The sequence below is a fragment of the Pituophis catenifer genome, unplaced genomic scaffold (genome assembly GCF_029215685.1).
Source record: "Pituophis catenifer annectens isolate HBS135680 unplaced genomic scaffold, rPitCat1.0.hap2 SCAF_7, whole genome shotgun sequence".
Taxonomy (NCBI): domain Eukaryota; kingdom Metazoa; phylum Chordata; class Lepidosauria; order Squamata; family Colubridae; genus Pituophis; species Pituophis catenifer.
The window spans coordinates 58,743,390-58,764,884 of record NW_027256887.1 but is presented as its reverse complement, the minus strand read 5'-3'; the positions used below and the strand labels follow the sequence as shown (position 1 = coordinate 58,764,884).

At 36.2% G+C, this 21,495-nt stretch overlaps 1 protein-coding gene across 2 annotated transcripts in view; it reads right to left on the bottom strand.

Moving 5' to 3' along the window:
* Window positions 1-20,404, bottom strand: part of ATF7IP (activating transcription factor 7 interacting protein) — a 96,642-nt gene extending 76,238 nt beyond the window's left edge. The window contains exon 1 of one of the 2 annotated variants that reach the window (XM_070947039.1): window positions 20,322-20,404. The gene's annotated coding sequence lies outside the window, so the exon portion shown is untranslated. Of the gene's footprint in view, window positions 1-19,870; window positions 19,940-20,321 lie in introns of those variants that run through there. The other variant, XM_070947041.1, reaches the window with a different exon arrangement.
* Window positions 20,405-21,495: the final 1,091 nt, after the last annotated feature.

Here is a 21,495-nt window from a genome sequence, read left to right as displayed (position 1 = left end):
TGGTGATCACCAAGATGCCAACTTTATGTATAGGAAGGATAGCAAGGAGGTCCATTGTTAAACTGGCAACCTAATTTTTCATAAATTGCACAATTAACATGATAATGCTGCATCTGTAGCATTTGACCTTTAAAATAACAGATTTTGCCTCATTTTAACTCCTTTATCCTGAAAAAGGGCCTTGATAGTACAGTGGTTTAATGCACCCTGTTATTAACACACCTGCCTGCAATTTCTGCTGGTTCGAATCTCTCCAAGGCTCAAGGTTGACTCAGCCTTCCATCCTTTCTAAGGTAGGTGAAATGAGGACCCAGTTTGTGGGAGCAATAAACTGACTTTGTATAAAATATACAAAAGAATGAAGGCTATTGCTTAACGCATTGTAAGCCGCCCTGAGTCTCCGGAGAAGGGCAGCATATAAATCAAATTAAAAAAAAAAAAAGTATTTCATGATCAGTGTTTACTGAAAGTCACATATTCATTGCAGTTTTTTTTAACCATGAGATATTTTAAAAAGGTATTTTAAAAGGCACACAATACATTGTTTTAAAAATCAATCATCCAAAAGTAACTATAATTTAGTGTACTATTCCAACAATAATTTGTTCTAAATTCTCATTGCATCAGAAGGAATATTTTAAAGCAGCAAATAACTAGAATGAAAATTTTAGGTTAGTTTTCTGATGAAACATTCTCACAAATGTGTTGTAGATTACAAATTATCTAGTGGAAAATTATAGAGTATAAGCAGTGAGAGAAAAAGCAATTTATCAAAGTTGATTCTATCTCATTAAAAGATTGTATAAGCAAGAGTAGAAGCTGGGTTGTTGCAAAGGTCAATCTTGCAATGTCAGTGAGGCCAGTGTGCTGAATTTTGGGGGTGGAGAAGGAAGAGAAGTAATGTAAACACCAGATTTAATGTACAACTTTAAAACAATTTTTAAATGGAAAGTATATGATGGTTAAGATGTACATCTTATTTATACTGACAAATCAAAACGCAAGGATATAAAATCACTGAATTATTTCAGTGCTTGTATACTTTAATAAAACCTTTTATTACAAAATGATAAAATCATACAGTGAAAGAAATTGAGCTAACAATGGTAATGTTACAAGTCTAGACAGGATTGTAGCTAATCTTCCACTTCTACAGGCACAATGTATCTGAAACGATGCATTGTTGAAATCCACTATTTCCAACAGAAGAATTAAATACATGCTGAAATCTCACATTGAAGTTAATATAATAGACTTTTGATAGAACCTTAGACCAATTATAAAAGAAACATTGCTTGTTTTAATTCCACAAAATAACTGATGAAAAAGAATATTTTAACATTTTTACAGTAAGTCTATTCTTTTAAAATCATGAGAAAACTTAACTAAGTAAAAGCTAGAGTATTTTTGCCAATTAAATCAACACTACAAAACACTGGAGAGAAAGAAAGCATTATACAAAGTGGAAAAGCACAAAGCAAAATAATCCTATCTTGTTTCCTGATAATTATTTGCTTTCTTCCATTGGATTGCAGTAATTATGGAAAATTCTAGATTTAGGCATCAGCACAAATAAACAAAAATTATTTTTGATATTTTAGGTAATAAAGTAAAATATAGCTAATATCTGAAAAATATTCAACCATCTAAAATATTTCATAAAGAAATGTAAGTGGAATACAAATAAAATTTATTAAATGAGGAAAGTGCTTTTCTCTTTTTATAAATTGATTATTTTGCAAAACCTCTTTAAAAATTATAATTGAAAAGATTGTCAATATTCATAAAGTATGCAAAATAACTAAAATGTATTTTGTAACTGATCATGTTTATTGGTAACATTTTTACTGCTTGCTTCTATAACTATCACATTTGCCAGACCATTTATCCCTTTAAAACCCATGCAATGATAAATAAATGCCTAACTTACATAGAAATATTGCTTACAAGAACAAAAATGAAATTGAAACCTTTTTATTATATATTTTATAATAGTGCACATTTTGCTCCTGGAAAATGTGACTTCAAACATATAATTCATATATTCTTAAATTAGCTTTTTAATTAGATATTTAAGGATGAATAAATAGTAATATCCATTAATTTTAAGAGGTTAGTGAAGGGATGGTTTGATTTCCTTGATATGATAATGAACGTGGACATATTGCCTCTCCTCGTGGAACTGCTTTTTGAAAACAGACATCCCTCTTGCACTAAGACCCACTGATATTCTGATAAGTGCAAGCAAACCACATCTTGGAAAAGGGATAGGCAAGTTTTGCCCCAAGTATGTGCACAGTGGTCTGCTTTTTCTTCACAAAAGTAGCAGCATTTTCTTAGTTTTTTAAAAATACTATTAGTATTCAGATAAGCAGTCACATATACTACTCAATTACAGTATAGCAGAATTGAATAAAAGGAATTATGTTTTAGATAAACCTGATATAAAAATGTATAGCCTACAAAAAATATGATTTAATGGGCAACAATTCTTTTGACAGAGACGTATTTATATGAGATGTTAATGCCAATCTTATAATTAATAATTAGTAATCCAGTGTCCTGCAGCAATATCAAAATATCCTCCTAAAAGCACATTAAAAATTGAAACAACCTAATATTTTTTCCTTCGGTAGGTGGCAGCACTTTGCTGAACTTATCTGGTCTCCGAAGTTAGAAGGGGTAAGCCTGTTAGCACATGGATAAAAGACAATCATGGAGTACCAGGCCTATACGCTAAACTAGTGAGTTGAAAAATTTCAATGAAGGTGACCATGGCAAATGTCCATGAAGATAACAGACATCAAACTCAAAAGAGATTCTACCTTAATATCTCGTTTCTGAACTTTGCGCTATTAATTTACCTTTCTTATTTATGCTTCAAGGCAATGCTCATGCAAACCTAAGATACCATTAATAAATCGTGTACAACAAAATAGGAATGTGGGTCATAATATTTTTATGTAAGTGAACCTATATCTCAAATTAATATGCATCAAAAACTTTTTTTAAAAAAAAACTAATACTATTTTACAAAATAGCAAATATAAAAATTTAAGAAGTAATTTTTTAACATTGTATATGAATGCATCGTTTCTGAGTAAATGCTATTCAAAAATAGTGTTCTATCTTGTTTCAAATATTGAAGAATTTAAAATTATGTTTGTAAATATAGTTATATCTTTTACAAACCTTTATGAATGATTAAAAATAATCTTAATATATTTAAAACTGAATACAAAGATTAACAAACATACCATATCTTGTTTTTTGTCTAAATCAGCTGATGTGAATGTCAAAACAATGATTATACATATTTATGATAATTTTATATTAATGTGACCCTTTGACCCCAACCCTTCACCGAATGACTTTTGCAAACCTGCTGGAATAGCCAAACTCTCTATAATTCTTCATCACAAGCTGAAAACTGAAACAGAAAAACTTCTGTTCAATAGTTTTACTTCAGTCTAATATTTGTATATATATATATCCTGAACTAATTCATAAAAAACAAAAACTTAATTGCTCTTACCTCTAAATCTGTAACATGTGACTGCATCAGATTTGCTCATTAGCATAGTCATGCTAAACTGCTCCAGAGACAATTTCATCAGCCATTTTGAGGCTGCACTGTTTCAGCTACACTGAAAGTGTGATTAAAATGGCTGCAGTGTGTATTCAGTCTCAGCCAGTAAGAACGTAGCAATGTGTGAAACACTTGTCACAAAGCACCTCCCTCCCTTATGGAGTATACACTATTAGTGCTATTAGTGCATGTGCTGCAGAGATATGGCACAAGTACTAGAAGTAAAAAACTCACAAGACACAAAGACTGTTTCTGCGAACCAATCGGTAACTCAGGATATAATATCTAATCCTGAACTGAATCCAAGCAGCTGCAAGTCCATGTCACATATTATTGACTACAGGAATGAAGCCAAATATTACTGGCAGGCAAGGAATGCTATGCAGGAGGAGCCTGATTTCAATTCCTTTTTTTTTCTTACAGCATTATAAATTCTGCTTGAATCATTTACACTACATAATGTTACAAAAAGAATTTTTTGTAAGATGCTACACAGAAAGGTAAGTATTAGGTTGTTTTTAATCAACTACATGTTTCCAACATAGTGCTTTTAACTGAAAGATCCGCAGTATATTTTAATTCACATCAAACAATTTTTAAAAAATAGTAAATTGCTATAACCTCACCAGGCCTGCATATTTACTAGTTATATTTGATTTCATGGAAGGGAGGGAGGGAGGGAGAAAATATATAAAACAGAATCAATTAAACTGATAGTAAATTAAACAATTTTACAAACTTGTCTTAATGCAAGCATGTTAATGAGCTTTTTTCTCAATATGGGATAAAAAATCTAATAAAAATGTTCTTAAGAGTATATATTACAGAAATATTAAATTCTATACCTGAATTATGTACATGTTAGAAGTTTGTTTCATATCCTAAAGAGTTGTTTAGCAAATTTCATTGGCCAGATATAAATATATTACCATATTTTCAGTATTGGCAATATATCTTTTACTGCCCAGTGCCTGAGAATGAATTGCTAAAATTTAAATTAATCAACCGAAAAAAATTTTTCAGTGATATTGAAAATTAAAACAAACATCATTCAGTACTACTTAAAAGTCAAGGTGCTTCAATTTCATCAGGGGTATTATTAAGATATTGATATAATGCCTGTCCTGCCTCTCTTACCATTAGACACGATAGTTAGGGTTATTCAGAATTGGAGATTAGCAACACAGATTTCTTATCTCCAATGTAAATAATCCTAATCTTTTACCCTCATTCTTCAGAAATTGAGACAAAAATACTAACACCAAAAGTGCTATATAAATAGATTAAAACGTATATGAAACAACATTTTATCCCATGGGTACTTTGGGTTGATGTCAGTAGATTTCATGTTCCATCTAACCTTTTTAAGAGCTTCTTTAAGGGAGAAGCTCTCTTAAGTCTTGCAAAGAAAAAGAATGCTACCAGATCCCATATTCTTTTTTGGAAGGGTTTCCACTTGCAAAATAATAAACTGAATTGGTTACATGGTGAGCTATAGAAATTGACACAACATAACCTCATCAATAAACTTGCTGGCCAAACAGGTATTGGTAATTGATCCTGACCACAGTATCTATTTTTGAACATTACGATTTCTAGCATTAGTTTTTATTTGATATAAATGTATACCTAAATGTTGTACATGTTGTACAATGTTGTACATGTTAAATGTTGAAAATCATAACTTAGTATAAATATCATTCTGTGTGTATCTCAATCAATTTTACTACATTATCTAACTCGAGCCACTCAGAGTTATCTGAACCATGGCAGCAAATCAATTTGATAAACAAGCAAGCAAACTCCAGCACTACCGTAAAAAATTCCAGCATGATATTTATTAAATTTATCTGCTGCCCATCTCATGGTTCAGGCAACTGAGTGGCTTGAGTTAGATAATAGGTATAAAAATAATTCTAGCTTCAGTACAAAGTGTTCAGGGGCCTTTGAAAATCTTAGGAGGTAAGTCTTTGTAATTTGAGAGATAGTCAGTTCCAAAGAAGAGCTAGATGGGAAGTTTTAAGCATGAAATGGTGATTCTGACAAATGGCAAAATAAGCAATTTTAATTGCACACTGAAATAAGAGTTGCAATCAGATTCTTTCAATCACTTGTAAACAAAGCCTGGAAAGTCAATACCAATACTTTGAACTGGCACGATCAATGTAGACATGTGCTAAGGAAGAAAAAAATGTATATTGGAAAAGGTTTAAGACAATATGGACTGCGTTAGTTTGGACCAAAGACAAACACAACTGAAAGAGGAATTGCTTGGCTGCCTCAACAGCAGGAAATGGCCAAATGTTTAGGGTCACAAGAGAAAAGTGTGCAGATTCACATGGTTTTATTAATGAAAGAACTTAGAAAAAAAATCACTCATATCACTGACTGTAAAATTGAGAGTTTTAAAAGTGGTTGATACTTTTGAAAAGAGGAGTAAGAACGAAAAACAATTAGAAAAAAAAGAGAAGGCACTAAGCTCAATTTGTCCACATTAGTCTGAAGCAGCAGGAAAACATCCATCTGGAAATCCCAGGAAGACAGTTGGAAGACTATCTTCACCCAAGATAAGATCAGAGAATTACAGCTGAGCATCACTATGACAGATGAACAATAACAACGAAAGTATCAAAAATCTGAAACAGATTATATACAATAAACAAATGTAGGCCTAAAACAGGACCCTAAGCCTCCTAGTGGGGAGTGACCATGCTATGTTGCAATTCAAAATACTGCAAGCACAAGCAAAGTAACAAAATCAAACTGGAGTCTTTGACTTTAAGAGAGCTGATTTCAACAAAATTAGAGAATACTTGGGAAGGATTTCATGGATAGAAAAACTCAAAGAGGAAACCAAACCAAGAAACTTGGGAAACTTTAAAAAGTGAGATTATAAAAGCCAAGTCACAATATCACTGAATAAGGAAAATAAGAGATCCCAGAAGAAACCAGAATGGCTGCATAAAGAATTCTCTGATAAACTGAAAGGCAAAAAGGATAAGTACAAAATTGTAAGAGATTTGAGTTCAAATCATCAGACCCAGATGGATTCCAGGATCTGAAGCTGAAAGACAGGATCTTAAAACCCCTGAACCATGATCCTAAAGAACGGGGAACTACCAGACGACTGGAAAAGAGCTGATGTGGTTCCCATTTTCAAAAAGGGGAAAAAAACCAATCTAAGACACTGCAGACCAATCAGCCTGACATCAATACCTGAGAAGATCCTGGAAAGAATCAAGTGAACATCTAGACGCAAGCAAAGTTATAACCAGAAGCCAACATGGATTTGTCAAAAACAGATCATGCCAGATAAACCTTATTGCATTTTTGGCAAATTGGACCAGTGAAATGCTGTCCATATAATTTATCTGGATTTCAGTAAAGCATTTGATAAAGTAGACCACAACCTACTACTTCATAACATAGAAAAATGTGGGTTAGACAGCATCGCTATCAGATGCATTCATAACTGGCTGATCAACTGCATTCAAAGTGTACTCCTCAATGGAACTACATCTACATGGAGGGAAGAATGCAGTGAAGCACCCTCAATGTTTTGTCTTAAGCCCAGTACACTTCAACATTTTTATAAATGATTTAGAGAAGGGGATATAAGAGGAACTCATCTAATTTGCAGACAACACCCAGCTGGTGGGAAAGGCTAACACTCCAGAAGACAGGCTCAAGATTCAGAAGGATCTCAACAGACTTGAACACTGGACCCTACCCAACAAAATGAAATTCAATGTAAGGTTTTATATTTATGCAAGAAAAACCAAATGCACAGGTATAGAATAGATAGTACTTGGCTCAACAACAGTAACTGTGAGAGAGATCTAGGAATTCTAGTGAACAACAGCGTTCTGCAGCTGCCAAAAAAACTCAATGTAAGATAAATGTAAAGGTTCCCCTCATACATACATGCTAGTCGTTCCCGACTCTAGGGGGAGGTGCTCATCTCAGTTTCTAAGTTTCTAAGTGCTGTGTGATGACGTCTCGGTGGTCATATGGCCGGCATGACTAAACGCTGAAGGCGCATGGAGCGCTGTTACCTTCCAACCGAAGTGGTCCCTATTTTTCTATTTGCATTTTTATGTGCTTTCGAAGTGCTAGGTTGGCAGAAGCTGGGGCAAGTAACGGGAGCTCACTCCGTTACACAGTGCTAGGGATTCGAACCGCCAAACTGCCAACCTATCTGATCGACAAGCTCAGCGTCTTAGCCACTGAGCCATCATGTCCCCTTAATTAATAGGCTTAACACAGGAATAGAATCAAGATCACTTGAAGTGTTGGTACCACTTTATAATGCCTTGGAAAGACCACACTTGGAATACTGCAAGTATATACTGCCAGTTTTGATTGGCATGATATAAAAACTGAGACTCTAGAAAAGAGTGTGAAGTAGACAACAAAGATAATTAGGGGACTGGTGGCTAGAACATATGATGAATGATTGCAGGAACTGGATATGTCTAATCCAATGAAGAGAAGGACTGGCGGTGATATATCAGTCTTCTAATATCTAAGGGGCTGCCACAAAGAAGGAGGAGTCAACCTATTTTCCAAAGCACCTGAAGGTAGGACAAGAAGCAATGGATGGAAACTTATCAAGGAGAAATCCACTTAGAAATAAGGAGAAATTTCCTGACAGTGAGAACAATCAAGCAATGGAACAAATTGTCTCCAGAAGTTATGGATGCTTCATCACTGGAGGTTTTTAAGAAGAGATCAGACAGTGATTTGACTAAAATAACATAGGGACTTGACAAGTCCAACAACACCAGTACTGATAATTGATGGCTTGCCTTACTCACCAGCAAATCATAACCTAAAGCAGTTGAGATCAAACAGATGACACACCAGAACCTGGCTGAAATGGCTCAGGAGGTTATTTACTGACAGATAAGAAATTAAGGAAGACTTCAATAACTATCAATGAAGCATTCCATGAGAATATTTTTTTAAACAGTATGAAGGTGGTAGGTGTGTTTCAGAGAGTTTGGAAAAATGTCTGCCATAACCAAGGAATTCTATTGTTGACCAGGAACAATAGAAACAACAAAAAAGAGGAACAACAGAAAAGAGAAGAGACACATAAAGAAATGGAAAAAGGGTGTGATGTATAGGAAATTTCTAAAACTAGTACACTTCAACTTACAACTGCAATAGGGCCTGGAAAATTTGTCATTAAGCGGTGTGATCAAGTGAGACATCATGAAACCACACCAAAATTTTTATGACTTTTTTTTGCTGTGGTCGTTAAACTAATCACTGATCGTTAAATGAAACATTGTGTGGCCTCAATTTGTTACATTCTTCCATTGATTTTCCTTCTCCAAAACTGACTGAGAAGTTTGCAAATAGTAACCATGTGACTGCAAGATATTGCAAGAGTTATAAGTGCAAGTACTATCATAAGTCACTTTTTAGCACCATCATAATGCTGGTCACTAAATGAATGGTACTGCATCAAAAATGGAAAAACAATGAGAACCCTACAGGGACTGATCTCTAGAACATTTTGACTTTAGACTGAACTCGCCGTAAGTGAATAACTATTTATGGCTGTTGCACTATTCTCAGGTTACTAGCATATATTTATGATAGTTGCATTATGTGACTGCCATTTGCAGCCTTCCCAGGGAGCTTACAAAAAGCAAAGGGGGAAGTTGAATTGGATTTGCTTAACCGTGTGATTTGATTAACAACTGAGGCAAAATGGTCATAAAATTGGACATGATTCATTTAACAACCACATTGCTGAATGATGGAAATTCCAGTCCCAATTGTGTTTGTAAGTTGAGGGCTATCTGTAGAATACAACCTGTACTAATTGGCATTTGTCTTGGGAAAGGGTTACAACAAGTATTCTTATTACAAAGCCTTAACCAAGTTTTAGTTGTAAAATAAAATAAAATAGATTGATTAGATAATCAGATAAAACTGAATCTTTCTAATAACTGAATAGGCAGTCCGCAACAATTTGTCAAAGAAAAAACCAACAAAACCGGGAGAAGAAAACTACAGGATTCTATGGTATTTTCAAAAGCAAACAAAACTAAAATCTAATAAGTATATAACAAATTAAAAAAAACAACACTATACCAACACAAATGTAAGAAAACAATCAATGTAATTAGGAAAAAGATACACTTAAATGATGAAGGTTTGATGTGAGATGGCATAATATAATAATGCAATTCCTAGATCCACATAAAATAATAAGTTTAAATAACTGATATTTTGAAATAGGAATGTAGCCACAATAAATTAAAATGAACAAATCAGTAAATAGCATCCTCTTGATTATCTTAAGAAAATAGCAACAACATTGTCTCATAATTCTAAATGAACCGCTCTGTTCCCTCAAAATCATGCAATTTCGGTTGGACCAGTTTTATTTATAAGTAGGATTGTTAATCACAGATATGTGCAGAACTGTAAGAAAAAAACAGGGTAGAATGCTGAAACTAAGAATATATTAAAATAACTAGTAATACCACTGGGGTTATCAACAGCCACTCAACACTGAAGCTAATTTTTAATTGGAGAATTATAATGCCCTTCAAAATTATAGAATTAAGTAGGTGGAAACCAGATTTTCAATGGTTTATTGGCGTTTTAATACAAGGCAGGAAGAGAGGGAAAAATGTTTAACTATTATTCTTTCTGTATCTACAAAAATGCTCTGATCAGCAGAAATCCAGCACCAAAAATTTGCCCAGCAGCAGGCAGCTATTTAGTAAACAATCTATGAATAATGGTTGGGTTATATTAGCTTTGCTACTCAATTTTCATTATCTCGTAAATAAGAGGATAAGACTATTTAGATCTACTTTTGCTATTATAAACATTCTATCTCCCCTCAGTAGATGCAATTATGTTGTAGTAGAACACTATATACTGCAGGAAGAGATGGGTAGTTTTCAAGTTGGACTTCCAAGCTTATTTTGTTTTCCTCTAAAACATTAGCTTTCAGTGGGTCAGAAGATTTTCCTTAATAAAAATAAAGCATTGAAAACATGGAGACAAAAAAAATCTTCTACACAAATTTGTTCTTGATTAGATGTTGAATATAGTTCAAATAGCTTTTTTGAAGGGGAAGGGCAAAAACTTGAATACCTGGATATTCTCCATGCTGTGAGAATATTCTGCTGATCCAGACTGCTTACTTGTAGAACACAGAAACCTTAACTCAGCAGTGAACTGTAGCTATGTCCATAAAAGGCAATTTTAAAGAACAATATAAAAAAATCTAACTTAAGGGGCTTAGAGGGAAAGAGATCCTCCAATCAACTAGTTACAATTCACTTTTACCAAACATTGACTATTGTTCAAAAACCAGTAAACAATAAAAATGGAACAATATTTAAATATATGTTGACTGATTATGCACCTGAATTGCTTTCTGCTGTATTTTGTACCCCATCCTGTTATTTCCCCCAAAAAAGTTAATTAGATATATCTAATTCTTTTGATGAAAACTTCATTCAGCATTATTAATCAAATTTGTATTCTGCCCTGCTGCCAACAGGTCTTAGCCAATCTGTCTAGACCTATAAGTATATATTTATATAATTAATTTCTATCATGATTGCTCTAGCATCCTTTCAAGGGAAACTATTTTGCTAAGTATGTTCAAGGGACAAGATATGAATGCAGATCCTGGAGTTCTGTATCTGATAAATGTAAATGACTTCCTGTAAAGTTATTGGAGTTGGAGTTATTAATGAAATGTTAGAGAACAGACTAAATGGATGTTGTATGATATATTTTAACTTGCCTGAATTATACACTTCAACCAGTATTCAAAATAATTCATTAAGTTTTGAATAATCAAAGCATAAGTGTTGCTATTTCTAATATAAATTTTTATATTAATATTAAATATATTCAAAAAAATCATTTCTGTGTGAACTAAATAAAAATGTTTATGGGACTTTTTTAAAAAAAATTATGGTTATAGTCTTCTTTTTGCTATTTAAAAATATCCTGCACTTTTTCATTATTTTTATTAATTAAAATATATTTATTAGTTAAATATATTTCAATATGTTCCAAGAAAGAAGCATAGATTAATTTAAACTTTTAAAAGTACATAAAATTATGTTATCTTCTGTTGCTGAGAAAGAAAAGGCCTACTGCACAAATTCTGAAATACAATTGCACCAACTTTTAAAATGTAAATTATAGTCTTAAAAACAATGAAATCTTGGATTGTGAAATTAAATAGATCTGTTCAATGATACAGGAATAAATTCAATGGTAATACTAAATATTTGTAAGTATTTCTGTTTGAAGTCAATAAATTGCTGACTGAAAAGGAGCAATATTAAACTCATTTGCAAGTTAATATATGATGAGGACTGTTTGGAACTGCTCTATGCAGTTTTTAAGCATAATTTTATAGATGCGCTTATACTTTTATATCATTTAGAATATTGATACCAAAAAACAAAACCATTCAAATAGCCTGCCTATGCAATTATTGTCTTAAGAAACTTTACTATAAAATTCATGTTAATATTGTTAATTTTATTAAATAATTGGTCCAGACAAGTTTTTCTTGTTATGCTGCTTATTTTTCATAATAAAGCTTCTTTTTAAGTCTTGTATAAAGACGTTCTTACTAATGGTCAGATAAAAACTATAACAACTACAAAAAACTAAATACCCAATTTTTATACACAAGCTGGAACCTCAGAGGAAAACTGAATACTGTAGAGGGAAATTTTTCAGCAGATAAGTTTTTTTCTCTCTGTTAAGAAACTTTTGTTATATATGATAATTTACGAATCCCCACAGAAACAATTTTTACTTATATATTGCAATCTATGTTTCCTAATTTTAAATAATGTAACTTTTCAAAAAGTTGATCATTTCTATTTTGAAAATACTATATTAGATAATTAAATCATGCAAAAATTGGCAGTATTCCTATTATCCTATAGTGTATAATGTCTAAATAAAAATTACATTTTGATATTGCTTTAAACAAAGATTAAGTTCCTTAATAGAAATCAACCCGACAAATTATTATTTTTAACAGCAACTGAAAATGCTTTTATTTAATGACTTACATCACTATATTAGTTTATCTTAATGAATGACATACTTTAAAATCACTAGTAAGATTTTGGCAGAATAACTTATAGTGATTGGAAGGGAAAAAATCTATCACATTAGTATGCTCAAGCACACTTAAGATTAGTGTTTGATTGTCATGTAATATTTTATGGATATAACGTGTATAGTAGTATAAATACATGCTTAAAATATTTTCTCCTGAAATGTAATTCTTTCAATTACTAAGCAATCTTTATATTAAAGAGACACCGAGCTTTATATCATTTGGATGTGGTCACTTAACAGCTTATAAAAAGTAAAACAAAACACAGCTATCAGCAAGTTAACAATGCAAATATTTAACTTTGTACATACATTTTTATTCATACTACTTGTTCTGTTATTTATGGTATTGTAAGATGCTGCACAGAGTCATTTGGTAATGAGATGGATGGGACACAAATTCAGTAAATAAATAAATGAAATACTACTTCTGCACTGCTGCTATATTTGCAGTTTGGTGCGTGTTCTGTAGTGTAATATAAAATACAAAATTTATAAAAAACAAAAACATCTCCAAATTCACAAAATATACCATCCTTGATATTGAGTATTTTAAGTTGACAATTTGGAATATTAAGAAATGTATGAAGAACAATTTTAATGAATTTTTCCTGGCAGTTTCAGTTAATATAATTCATCAAATTATCAAGGATCAAGCAGACTTCTCCGACACTGTAGGTGAGGGAAGATATGTGTCTGTTGTTTGTTGACTAGGGAGCACTCAAACAGCAGAGAACAGGAAGTTGGATCAACCAATCAGCACGCAGGATACATAGTTGGGTTTGGGGAAGTGTTTATGTCAGCCAATCTATGGCCATCTACAACCTATGCTTATTCAACCACCCCTTTGCAGTATAGGTATGCGGTGATAGCTAAGGGCAGTTGCGGGAAATTCTAAATCGGCCTTAATACTATTGGAGTTTACTGCTTTTTCAGCAAAATGGTTTCTTCGTACCTCCTAAATGTATTATAAAGGATTAGGATTCAGAGCAACTTGGAGTGTGTAAACAAAACATAGAAAGAAATAGAACTTTCACTGCATGTATGAAAATAACATTGGACATAGCCTTACAACTTAAAAATTCCTTAGGTTAAAGTAACTACCACAATGAAATATTGCAATGTACAGTATATAAATACATGTCAAGGTTCTAACTGTCCATGTTCTCTTTATAAATTCTCAATTATCTTGCTTTTCCATTCCTCTCTTTTATCCAGCAGTTATAAGCACTGAGAATACAACATCTTCAGGGTCTGTTTAGAATTCTTCTCTTTATCCGCTTTGTGTCTTTTTTATTCTCTTCTGTATATCTGCAAACATTGGGGATTCTCCTTGCAAACCTCATGAAACGCCCTTATTGTATCTGAATCGTGGCTTTTTCGACTGACAGAATGAATCTCAGAAAATAATATTGATATTAATTTACAAGGGTAATAATTTTATACATTTCTATTATCTTTATTTATTAATAAACAAACTTACTATTATTATCTCATACTATCAATGGTTATTTGGGATCTTTGTATATTTTGATTTATAAGTTGTGGTTTTTTATCTGATACATAGTTTATATCATTGTAAGCCGCCCTGAGTCTCCAGAGAAGGGCGGCATATAAATCAAATATATATATATATATGAAGGCATAACAATAAAAAGCATAAACCTTTATGAAGGTTTATCAGATATTCTTTTTAACTACAAGAGTATCAATAATAGTTAGAATACTTAAAAGTGTAATTTTAAATTTAAATACATTAGGGCTTAATAATCAGTTTTGAAAGCACTATTGAAAGCTTAAGTTTCCAAACATTTCTAGTCAACGCAGTCACTCAGAAGAGGCTCATGCTTTGTCTCACCTTTTCTGAGAAGGGCAATTTATTACATATGGAATTTTATGAGCATACTCACAAACAGCTTCCATGGGACAGCTATGGTGACATCTATTTACCAGAAGGAAACTGAGCATGTTGTTCCTCGTCACTTCCATAGCCTCAACAATGCTACCAGATTAGTTACCCCACTCCACTGAGTAGCTTTAGACAAAAGAATTTATGATAACCCAAAATATTGTAAGCCAATCTAAAATATGTTCTTGACAATGCATCTCTTCTTTTCCAACAAAACAAGTCAAAGCAGTTTTTTTAAAAAAGGGGGGATTAGAATTATATTAATCTAGCAACAACTGAAAATATTATTTTTCCTTTATACCTAAACATTTGGAGTTTGAAAAAACTCTTAACAAACAAAAGGTTTTCCTCAAGGTTAAGTACCTTTTATCCCCATTAGAAGTGAAAGTAATTTGGAATATTTTTCCAGCATTTCAACCGAGGGCTCAGGGCAGGGGCGGGGGGGGTGGCGGTTATTATAAAGGAAGGTCTAGATCCAAGGGAGACCACTGTTCCACAGATAGCCGGATGTGAGTCCCTCTTTGTGAAGTGGGGTCATGGAGTACAGATGGGCTTGTTGGTCACGTACCTGGCTCCCTGCCACGTGGCAACGGCCCTGCCCGAGCTCCTTAACGTTATAGCCGAGGTGGCGGTGGCTACCCCCAGACTTGCCATCATGGGGGACTTTAACCTGCCATCCATCGGTGAAACGTCTGAGGTGGCTCGAGAGTTCATGGCTTCCATGACGGCCATGGACCTTACTCAGTTAATTCATGTCCCCACTCACACAGGGGGACACACTCTGGACTTAGTTTTTGTCTCTGGTCAGTGGTTGAGTGGCCTTGATATAGGGGATATAGTCATCGAACCCTTGTCATGGTCTGACCACTCGCTCCTTCGACTGGACTTTCTAACCGCTGCACCCTGCCGCAGGGAGGCGGGACCGACAAGGTGGTTCCGCCCCAGGCGCCTGATGGACCCTGATAGGTTCCAGATGGAGCTTGGGCCATTTCCTGAGATTCTGGCTCATGACTCGGCTGAAGACCTGGTGGCCGCCTGGGACAGTGCGGCTGCCGGGGCCTTGGACCGAGTCGTGCCTTTGCGGCCTCTGACCCGGCACCGAACTCACCTAGCTCCTTGGTTCTCCGAGGAGCTTAGAGAGATGAAGCGCCGGAAAAGACGCCTGGAGAGTAGCTGGAGGACCAGCCGCTCCGAATCTGACCGAACACGGGTGAGGTCTCATATTAAGACCTACCTAGTGGCGATAAAAGCGGCGAAAACTAGCTATTTTGCCGCTCTTATCGCGTCATCAGATAATCGCCCAGCCGCCCTGTTTAGGGTGACCCGCTCCCTCCTCCATCTGGAAGTGCGGGATGACCCCTTGCAGGGTCGAGCTGAGGATTTTGTGCAATATCTGTATGACAAAATCGCTCAGATTCGAGAAGGGCTGGCCTCTGACTGGGTATGTCCGGACGGGATGACTGAGGCAGGTCTTGAGAGTGTTATCTGGGGGGAGTTCGATCCTGTGACTCCCGAGGACATGGACAGGATCCTGGGACGGCTGAACGCGACCACATGTTTATTGGACCCGTGTCCCTCCTGGTTGGTACTGGCCTCCCGGGAGGTGACGCGAGGCTGGCTCCAGATGATTGTTAACGCTTCTTTGGGTGAGGGGGTCCTGCCGGCCGCTTTGAAAGAAGCGGTGGTGAGGCCCCTCCTCAAGAAGCCCTCTCTGGATCCGGCTGTTTTGGCTAACTATCGTCCAGTCTCCAACCTTCGCTTCGTTGCGAAGGTTGTTGAGAGTGTGGTGGCGCAACAGCTTCCCCGGTACCTGGATGAAGCTGTCTATCTAGACCCGCTCCAGTCCGGCTTCCGGCCTGGGCACAGCACGGAAACGGCATTGGTCGCATTGGTGGATGATCTCTGGAGGGCCCGGGATAGGGGTCATTCCTCTATCCTGGTCCTGTTAGACCTCTCAGCGGCTTTTGATACCATCGACCATGGTATCATGTTGCACCGGTTGGCGGGGTTGGGGGTGGGAGGCACCGTTTTGCGGTGGTTCTCCTCCTACCTCTCCGACCGGTCGCAATCTGTGTTGACAGGGGGGCAGCGGTCGACCCCGAGGCACCTTGCTTGTGGGGTGCCACAAGGGTCGGTACTCTCGCCCCTTCTGTTCAACATTTATGTAAAGCCGCTGGGTGAGATCATCCGTGGCTTCGGGGTGGAGTTCCATCAATACGCTGATGACACCCAGCTGTATATCTCCACCCCAGGCCACCCCAATGATGCCCTTGAAGTGTTGTCCCAGTGCCTGGAGGCCGTGCGGGCCTGGATGGGGAGAAACAGGCTCCAACTCAACCCCTCCAAGACCGAGTGGCTGTGGCTTCCGGCGTCCCGATATAGCCAGCTGACGCCATCGCTGACTATTGGGGGTGAATCACTCGCCCCCACGGAGAGGGCTCGCAACTTGGGCGTCCTCCTGGACGCACGGCTGTCCTTGGAAGATCATTTGACGGCCGTGGCCAGGGGGGCTTTTTATCAGGTTCGCCTGATACGCCAGTTGCGTCCCTTTCTAGATCGGGACTCCCTACGCACAGTCACTCAGGCCCTCGTCACCTCCCGCCTGGACTACTGCAACGCTCTCTACATGGGGCTCCCCCTGGGGTGCACCCGGAGGCTCCAGCTGGTCCAGAACGCGGCCGCGCGGGGGATCATGGGGGCGACGAGGCGCTCCCACGTGACACCTCTCCTGCGCGAGCTGCACTGGCTCCCGGTGGTCTTCCGGGTGCGCTTCAAGGTGTTGGTGACCACCTTTAAAGCGCTCCATGGCTTAGGGCCGGGGGTACTTACGAGACCGCCTTCTGCCACCAATAGCCTCCCACCGGCCAGTACGCTCACACAGAGTGGGCCTCCTCAGGGTGCCGTCCGCCAGGCAATGTCGGCTGGCGACCCCCAGGGGGAGAGCCTTCTCTGTGGTGGCGCCTACCCTCTGGAACACCCTCCCCCCAGAATTACGCATAATAACAGACCTCCGGATTTTTCGTCGGGCCCTAAAAACCTATTTATTCCAACAAGCTGGGCTGGCTTGACCAAATTTTTTAATTTTTAAATTGATTTTAAATTGGAAATGGTTTTAATTCGGCCAAAACATTTAATTATTTTAAATAGTTTTTTAGATTCACCATGTTTGTATATATGTTTTGTTTTTTACCTTGGCTGTGCACCGCCCTGAGTCCTATTTTGGAGAAGGGCGGTATAAAAATTTAATTAAATAAATAAATAAATAAATAAATAAATTTAATTAAATAAATGTTTGGCCTGGAAGGAAAAAAATAGTATTTGCAACTCTTTTTGACTGAAACCTGGAGGTTTTTTCTCATGATAATTATATTAAACCTATGTAGCCATTCTTACACTATCAATAATGTTAACCTACCTCACAGAGTTGTTGTGCATATTAGATCTTGGCATCATTCTAATGTAATTTGAGATCTTTTGACAGAATGGAAGAATATAAATTTAAAAAATAAAACTTCTGAACAAATCAGAAGTGAAAGAATATCATTACCTCTCAAAGACTAAGAACAATTAATATTTTACAAACCATTTATAGAACTTATAAAGATAAACGTGAAATAAAAATGAATTGATATACAGAGCAGGCTTTTTCCCAAAACATGTAGCGTAGTGTCCACACACACATCCAAGTAGGGCACTGGTATGTCATTTCCCCATTGTGCTTCTTGCACTCAGAGACACCAAGACATAATGCCATAATGAATGATCAACGTGCATTACAACATTCGCTCTTCTTTGTATTGCAATGTATAAGAATGAAAGATATGCATATACACGGCATACAGTTTTTCTATTACTTCCCAATACACTGGTACATAATCCTTGAATACAAAAACAAGATTTGGAACCCTTTAATTACTTATTCACACAGAAGATTGTGCTCGTAGTTTGAGATTTCATAAAATATAGCAGTTTAAATCTCACCATCAATGTATTTTCCACAACAGAAACTAGAAACCGGCAACATTATATACCATGTTTCAGAGTGGATAGCATACTTACTGTTAAATTCAGATAATTTTGCTGATAACTATGCTGGTTTTTAAATAAAAGCAAAGAAAGTTATTTGTGAATAAAACACACACTGATCATGCAAAACAAAGGGAGCTCTCTTATTTATTTTAGGAAAAAGCTAGAGGTCATATAACAGTGTTGCAATTTTAAAAGTTAAATAATATTTTCAAATACTGCTAATTTTGATATAATTGTCATATTTATAAACATGGCAAAATTGCCATACTATTATATACCACTTTCCCAGAATTAAAAAACCCATAAATCAGCACAAATAGTTCTAGAAAATACTTGAGGCATTTTGATTTTAAACTACAAAACTATAGTAATTTTTATATGTTTCTATGTAATACATAAATGAATGAGAATTAAAGAATTATATCCAAGTTTTTATTTTATATTCTAGCTGTATTGCCAAGTAGTCTTCCGTCTTCTTTAACATTATGTTTTTGACAATTTTGTCAATATTTTAGCAGCAAAGTTTTAAATCCATAGCGAGTATCATTTCAAGCAAATATCTTTTCTAATTAAGACTATTTTTATTTATAAATCAAAACAACTATTTTTCTCTTAAATACATGTGAATGTTTTGTGTGTGCATTTGTGTATATGCACACAAATAAACAAAGGCAGAAACATTAACATATATTAACAGTATATAGATTGCAAACATACACAAGACAGTAGTCTTCTTGAAAATCCAACTTTTGAACACAATCCACAACTGGAAAAATCTCTCCTTTACTGTAATGAAAAGGTTATTTTAATTGTTGCCCAATCATCCAAAGAGCAAAATGAGTAAACTGTTGTCTTACATAATACTAAAAACTCTACCTTATTAATTGTATTATTACTTTCTAAGTTTAGTCTATTCTTTAACAACGCTGTCAGTACTTTCACTTTGTGTATTTAGCTCCTTCTCAGGGCTACAAATCAGGACATTTCTTAAACTGAACATATACAACTAATCAATATCCAAATATTTACATTTTAATGAATAAATAAAATTAAACCTGTGTTAAAAGACAAACAAAATTGTCCCACCTTACCGTACTTACCTTAAACTCAAATAAATAGAAACATCAAAAAACAGCATAACCCAGCCAACGTAATTTCAGACAGTCAGACTTCAGTAGCAGAGATATAAATTAAAATAATACAGTACTAACCGATTACATGAGATTAAAATCAGGTTCCTCGACTGTTCATAAATCGGGGAAATGGCCGCTTCCTCTGAAGAAAACCTCCTCGTCGTGCAACGCTAGAAACGAGGGTTTCAGGCGCGCTTATGCAATGCGCATGCTCAGGCACATACTTCCTGCCAGGATACAGGAAACCGCCACCCATCAACCAGCGGTGGGAGGGGGGGTAAGGAACGAACGGAAACTACCGCCAGGAGCGGCAGTGAGGAATCCGGAAATTTTTCACCGCGTCAGCGATTTGTACAAGGCAAGTCGGAGGGGAATCGATAAAAAGGAGAAAGTCTTCCCTCATAAAAGATGCCTGAGGAGAATTGTTTTTAGGTGTACTAGCTGCGGCTGGCTGCCACCGTTTCCAACACAAAACCTGACCTGTATCCAACACCCGCTCCCTCCCTCCCCTCGGGGATTGCAGCAGTACCTGCGAGTAGAAGTCTTTTCGCCGCCAGTGGTTCAGAGCGCTGCTACAAGTGCTCCCGTCCGCTTCCACTGCCGCCGATGATTCAAAAAAAAGAAACACACAGCCTACAGCATGTGCTGGGCCGTTATGCAAATGAGCTGTGATTTCCCCTCCCACTCTCTTGGCCACACCTCCTTTGAAAAAGCTGAGGGGGCGGACGTGCGAACGGCATTCTTTCGCCGGCCAATCCGCAGATCGGCCGTTTCGACGGTTATGCAAATATTCCACAATTACTTAGCATATTTTGCTGGAAACTCCTCCCCTTCTTGCAGTAAGGAAATTATTGGTTTGAGCGGCAGATAGTTGATAAGCGAGTTAAGGTGGAACGGAAGTCCTTGTTGATTGTTAAGCTAGAAATTGACGGCAGTGGCAGCAGGAGAAAGTGCTGCTACAGTTTACGAAGCTGACCGATGTAGCGTAAACTGTCTCGGCTGGATCGGTTGGAGTTACTTCGGTGTATCTGAATAGCTTTGAAATCAGCATGTTCCTGAAGAGAGGCTTCGTGTTTTGTACTGTTTCAGAGGAGTCCTCAGTGTCAGTGAAATACAATTTCTGTATTCCATGGTAAAAGTAGTGAATAATGTTGCTACACTTTGGAGGTAACTATTGTAAAATTAAGCTGTCGTACAGCTGTTAACTCGTGACATATTTGGAATATCAGTTACGTTCTGATATTCTCACAGGCAAATCTATAGCATCTACTTAAGGATCAAGTAAACGTTGAGTTCGTTTAGGGTTATTCCTAAAGAAAATAAGTTCACTATTCAATTGTTGTTTTTTGAGCTGTAGGTTCTTTATCCACAATATATCCATTGTGAATAAAATGTTATGTAATAAAATAGCTTTATTATAAATTGAATGTATCCATCGTATTGAAGCACAATACATTATCTCCACATTTTGATCTTCAGTTGGAAAAATAATTTTAAGCTAGAAAATAATTGAATTGTTATTAAATGGGAAATAGGAAAGGCTAAATACAAACATACCTTGTTTGCTTTTCTAAAATCATACCTTACTAGCTGCTTTTTCCTCTCTACAGTGATTTTCCACACCCTTTTCCCACAAGTCTTTTCTTCCACATATCCCTTCCTGTTTCATTGCCTGCAGCAATGCTATCTTAAGGTATTCTGCA